The following is a 6,943-nucleotide window of genomic DNA, read 5'->3' as shown; positions in this document are numbered from 1 at the left end:
GGAGTACATTGACCACAGGCGAAGAGCGATGCGCGAGTTCACGCTTCCCCGAGAACTTGTCTTGGACCCTTTCCTTATACTTTGACGAGGGAGGTGTCCAACGATGAGGTACCCCCTATGAAGTCGAAGACGAGGACAATCGAGCGAATCGCCCAACATCAATACAACCGTCTTCCTCGAATATTCAGCGACTTTAGCAGCGTTCACCATCCAAGAGGCATGTACTGCTGAAATAGCAAGATATGATTGGGGACAATGATCGCACAAGGCGCCTTCCATGGGCCATTTCAACAAATGAAGACTGGGGCATCCCCGTTCAACATTCGCACCGAGGCAACCTCGTTTCCCTATTCCACATGGGGCAATTTGACATCTTCTTTTCCTAGACAATAGGGGAAGTTCACATGTAATGCTTGCAAGGGCAAATGATACGAAGTTCAGCTTTCGAATGCACGAGAGTCAGACTTCCAAGAAAGCCGGTCCTCACAAAATAGGGCTAGCAACACACAACAAGTCTCCACGAGGCGAAGCACACCAAAGCGACCTCGGCGATGCAAAGTCGAGGAGTTTCAAACAAAGACACGGGGCACCAAAACAAACCTCAGCTGCAAGAAAAAAAATAGAGCGAAAAGAAGCGGGAAAAACCCGCCAATGAAGAGAGAAAGAAAAGACGCGGGAAAAACCAGCCAATGAACAAAACAAGGCACCGCCGAGATTTAAAACTCCGGCACCGTCAATCCTAAGAATCAACAAACCCCGACAAAAAGGGAAGCAGCAGATACAACTCCTCGACGGAGACAGAAAACAATGCATTTGGAGGTTGAATCCTTCGAACCCTTCGCTCTTGCAAACTCTAGAGATAAAAGAATCGAGCCCGCTAGGTCAAAAACCCCTTTTGGAGCAGCCTAGGCAAAAGCTAGGGTAAAAGAGAGGCACGACCGGAAACCCTTTGGGGCGGTTGTGGCAAAAGGAGAGCTCTTCCCCTTTAGGTTGAGAGGTGCGGCTCCGAGGCGGGTGACCGTATCAAAAGGAGAGCAAAACGAGAAATAGATAAAATTGCCCCCTAGTTTCTCACCCATCGTGCAGACAAGGGATCCCCAAGGGAAGTGGCCAATTTATCAAATTCCAACACGATCCTCAATCAGCTCTCCAATACCATTCAACCGTCCAAGAGCGAACCTTCCTCAAGCACAGTGGGCAACTGAATATACAGTCCAAGCAGTTCGGTACAACCTACACAACATAAGGATGAAGGAAGATGGGGGTACATCTCGCTGCAGGCGTGAATCCGTGTATCCTTTTAGCCTGGGGCAATGTGCTCCCCAAGCTTTCTCTTTTCTCTTTGTCATTACACAACTCCAGAACGGGTCACAGCTACCCTTCAATCGGCTACCACAAAGCCAAAATCCTAGACGTTTCTTTCCGGGAGTCTAGTCATAACACTCTGGAAATGACTAGACCGAGGTCTAACCAAATTTGAACAGAAATTCCCCATGCGGGTTACAAATGCAGCCGCCCTACGGCACCCTGATGAGAAGGGTCCCAAGCTCGCAGGCGCGTCGAACAACCGATAGAACCGCTTGGGCACCTTTGAGAACGTCTCGATATGCCCATGCAAGGCCAACAGGAACCCCGGAGGCCTCACATTTAGGCCTTCGAAAACGGGATCCCATTTGCATCACCAAAGCAAAAACTCTTAACGGGTCGCCCAAGCGACCCGAAACTGAAGAGCATGCGCGCAAACACTTCCTTTTACCTGTGCTTACAAATCGCTAGTAATCCCATGACTTACTAATGATGTGAAGATCGCAGGTACAACAAACGCAAGAACTACGGCGGACTCTGATTTCCGACCCCTCGGGATACGTAGGCACTCTACCCCAGAGCTCGAGTCCCTCATTGCACGACCGGAGCATCCCCAGCGAACTACAATCGCCACTGCGACAGAGCTGACATCCGGCAGAGCAACGAGTAATCGCCCCAGCAACAAAGACGGCTTCCGACAGATCAAACACACCGCCACCCCAAGGGCAAAGCATCGACGAAGCACCTTCATCGCAGCAGCAACGCCAATCTACAGCAGATCAACACCTTTGGGACAACATCAGCCCTGTACACTTAGCGCGCACCACTGTCCACAGGACTAACGAAGAGTTATGCTCTTCTCTGCAGATACGCATGGAACCCCAAGGGGCATCTCCTCCTTGACGGACATGCGATTGACTCATGCAGAAGATCGCGACCTCGAACCGAATGGAGGGCACTATAGGGAGTCCACTTGATTCCAGTTCAGGAAAGCAACGAATGGCACTTCACGTCACCCGAATACAATTTCGATTCAGGACGGAGCAATCCGCCCCCCAGCACCGTGCGATGCCACCTAGCATCGATCCCTATCTCTACCTTCCCTACACTTTAGTGATTTTACTGCTTTCTACGGGCTTCGGCCTAGTGATTTCACTGCTTTCGACGGGTTTCGGCCTAGTAATTTTACTGCTTTCCACGGGCTTCGGCCTAGTTATTTTACTGCTTTCCACGGGCTTCGCCCTAGTGATTTTACTGCTTTCCACGGGCTTTGGCCTAGTAATTTTACTGCTTTCCACGGGTTTCGGCCTAGTGATTTTACTGCTTTCCAGGGGCTTCGGCCTACTGATTTTATTGCTTTCCACGGGCTTCGGCCTAATGATTTACTGCTTTCCATGGGTTTCGGCCTAGTAATTTTACTGCTTTCCACGGGCTTCGGCCTAGTAATTTTACTGCTTTCCACGGGTTTCGGCCTAGTGATTTACTGCTTTCCATGGGCTTCAGCCTAGTAATTTTACTGCTTTCCACGGGTTTCGGCCTACTAATTTTACTGCTTTCTACGGGCTTCGGCCTAGTGATTTACTGCTTTCCACGGGTTTCGGCCTAGGGATCTACTGCTTTTCACGAGCCTCGGCCTTCACGTACCGTCATGCGGGCCTAGGACCCTCATCTATATTTCATAATTTTCGCTTCTCAACCATATTGGTTACCCTGTGACAGGTTCAGGCACTTTTGCATCCTCCCTAAGTATCCAACGCGGAGGGGAGAGCTACCACAGGGAGTGACAATAAGGCGGTCACCGGGACCAAAAATGGATGCTTCTCATGATCTTTGGTCACCTCCTCTAATCGAGCACGCAACCAAAGAGGGGCAAGCTGTCAGCACCCCATTTTGGTCCACCGGCTCCGACAGAGGACTTCCGACCAAAGCTCCGGACACTATTCACGATCGGTAAATCGAAGGCGAATGTGCGGGCACAGAGTTTGAATAACAAGAGAAAAGCAGGGAGCACTAAAAAGGCAGAGGAAAGCCGTTAAAAGAACAGACAAACAAGGAACCCCAAAAACAGCGGAGCCGGCACTGTGGCACTATTCATCATCGAATCACTGAAACACCGAAAGGTGCCCAATATGGGGCTCTAAAAATCCTTCTCAGTGCCAAAGTGACCAACGACACGTCCGGGCGCGTTCCGGGGGCATCCCGCGAAAGCCGGGACCCCCCGATCTCTCACGGACGCCTTTTCTGACAGGGCTCTCGGGGCCCGATCCACTGACAAGTAAACGGCCCCCCAAAACGGGCCTACAGGCACCCGGGGACCACCGGGGTCGGGGAACAAGCTTCAGATGACATTTCGAAACTCTACAGGGTCTCCCGAGGGACGTTTGAGTGGTCACAAACGCCTCCAGGTGAATCTTCAGGGCACATCCACAGAAAAGAGAGATCACAGCGATCCCCGAACGCCTCAAGACATTCGGGGAATACTGAGAAAGCCCCGGTGACAAGTCCCTAGGTCTTAACGGGCCAATGGTCCTCGGTCGAGAACGACGAGCCAATGATCCCACACGAGGCAAAAGAGTCACCGAAATGGACATTAAGATGTACAAGGGGCAATCGGGGACCGGAGATGCTCAACTCCACTCCTAATGTCCGAACAGGGCAAAATCGACTCTCAAGGCGCCGAGTCACCTGAACATTCGTTCACACGACGTATGGCGATATTAGGCTCATTCAAATCCTCTTCGTTTAAGCATTCCAAATCTATAAATTAATCGGACATCGGAGATTGGATGCGCGTTCAATCAAGTCTCAAGCTTTTTCCGGCTTTTCTCTTAATCGAATGGGACCCACAGCTCAGCCAAGCCAAGCCACCAAGCCGCGGCTCAACACCAAGCCACGGCTCAATCCCTCAAGCCGCGGCTCAGTCGCAATAAGCCACGGCTAACTCCCATGGCCGGCGGCTCAAAGCTTCCCCCCACCACAAATTCAAATTCTTCTTACACTTCTTACACATCCATCACTTCCGATCACCCATCATCCATCCTCTTGCTTCCCCTACACTCCATTTGACATTTACCCCTCCCTAATCCTCCCTCAAGATTTCGGCAGCCCACCATTAACCCCAAAACCGCAATTAACATCATCAAAGCACACCATTAAGCTAGCCTACAAGTTCCCATCCATCATTAACCTTAATCACTTCTTCAACTTCATTCTCTCTCAAACCAATCTCTCTCTAAAAAATCCCTCAAGCTCCAGCCCACCCCCTCACCTTCGTCCAGCCCGTGCCAAGGCCAAAACCGGCCAAAATCATCGGAAAACCACTCGGTATTATGGTAACCACCCGACCCGACTTAAACCAAAAATCACCAAACTCCCTAGCCTACATATTTCCCACCCCGTAAGTCCATTTCCGGGCTTAGTTTTTCCATTTGAAGCCTCCATCATTGCGTTCTGCCCGCACAAAGAGTCGGGTCCCGAAACCGGTAACCGGGTGCATCCGTGCCCTCCACACGTGCCATTTCGCTCCACGACCTTGGCGAGTCGTGCCATCATGTTCAAAGGGTTCCTCACAACCCTCACCCTCCCCCGGGAAGAGGTGGTCACGATCCGAGAGCCGATCCACCATGCACAACCACTGTTCCACTTGTTTTTCCTTTACCGGGTCCCTTTTCCTTTACCGAGCTTTCTCTCACGGTTTCAAGTTTATCCCGCGTTCGGCACGTTCGGGACTACCCACGGACGTCTAGATCCATCTTTTAGGAGTCCAACGAGCCCGATCTCGCACCGTGCCGTGGCTGGAGCAAGCGTGCCAACCCATTTCCCTTCGAGCTGTCGCGGCTGCTTCCCTCTCGGGTCGCTCACCCGTAGCCGCTAACCGAGTCTTGCGACTCCCACAGCCGCTTCCCCGACTCTTTTCCTCGTACATCGAGGCTAGGTAACACCTCTTTTCAACTTAGAGAAGCTAAGATCCTCGATTTTTCGTTTGTATGAAATGTTTATGCGGTTGAAAGATTCGAATGCATGAAAACGTTGTTTTCCTTTTAGATCCGGATGTTCCCATGCATGCCATGCATCGTCGCACGTTCATTTCTTATTATTCACATCCATATACCGTAAGAGCATGCATGCATAACGTGATGTGGTCCGGATCTAGGAGAATGAGACGGGTATGGACTTAAAAGAGCCCATGAGCCTCTCAGCCGAGCCTCCTAGAGGGAGGGCCGTGAGCCTTCTCGGCTCTCTTAGGTCCATAATCACCTCATCCTTCCCGATTAGGCCATGTCCACGTTCAAGGGGTCCCTAACCGTGGCTAAAAATGATTAAATGAAAGAAATCTCTCGGCATCTAAGAGAAAGAGGCTTCAGAGGGTTCGGTTGCCCCAAGGGAACCCACGGCCATCCCTCTTGCTATGGGGGCCGTGAGGTTCCTTGGGCCGCCCGAAGCCCTAGGGCTCTTTCTCCTTGAGGCCGTGTGATTCCCGTGGGTTATTTCCGAGTTCATCGTTAAACGAGTTAATTTCGTCCGTTGATCCCATGAATATGTTATTTTCCGATTGTATCCTACGTTATTTGTGCAAATCGGGGATGTGTTGACATCGATTTAATGAAATGTATGTCATTCTCACGTGTGCGTTATTTGTTTCATGCAAGAGGGGCGATTAGGAACGACGAGAAAGACCCACCGAAACTCGAATCGGGTCAAGGAGTATTCGGCCACTCACCCTTGGGAGGTGGCCGAATCATCCGTGACCTCATTGGACTCTCGGTTGGCCTCTCCTTTGTTCCGAAGTCGATCCTTGGAATTGTTCATAATTACGCTTCCCTTTAATCGTTTCTCCACATGTTTATTACTTGTTAGGACATGTTAGATTTGGATATCATCCCTTAAAACCGTAATCGCAACATGGAACAATAAATATTGAAGAATCTCACAAACGGGATAAACGGGACGTATCATTCGGTTAATTAAATCATCTTGGACTAAATAATTGGATAAATTGATTACTAATTCGTAAATGCATCGATGGTTCACGGAACGGCGAGAATGCCCTTTTTCTCAAAAGATCACAATTTCAAAATACCGAGACACATAACACGAATATAATTGACGTCCAACGAGTACTCGCGCGCGATGACTCGAGTCTGGGCCCGATTTGAGGCGGCTCGAGTCAAGACATGTGAGTCCCCCTTTGACTTCTTCGTGTGACGCGATCTTCAATTTGCTCATAAACACCACAATTTTAATATCCAAGGGCATAACCGTCATTTCGTGATTCACCGATACCCTAGGCGTTAGGGAGTTGGAAACACCTCGATCTATGATCGGGAAAGGGCCACCCGTTCGGGTGCGAGTTTCATTCGCACGGCCAATTCCGTTCACTTTTGGTGTTTCTATCTCCCTACTGTAAATTCGGTGGTGAGTATTTTATTTCTGTTGCAAAACACGAAAAACCGGATTAATCATGCATTTGGCTTAATCAAACATTAGATAATGGATAGGCGGAATGCTAGATTCCAATCTAGAGTCAAAATACGGGTTTGGCGAATTCGGTGAAACCACAGTGACACCTCACGAAATAGAGTTATAAAACAAAATCACACATGTAATTGGCTTAGAACCATATCCCAGCCCACCTCTT

This window comes from Punica granatum, chromosome 3 (genome assembly GCF_007655135.1).
Source record: "Punica granatum isolate Tunisia-2019 chromosome 3, ASM765513v2, whole genome shotgun sequence".
Taxonomy (NCBI): Eukaryota; Viridiplantae; Streptophyta; class Magnoliopsida; order Myrtales; family Lythraceae; genus Punica; species Punica granatum.
This window is presented reverse-complemented; position numbering follows the sequence as displayed.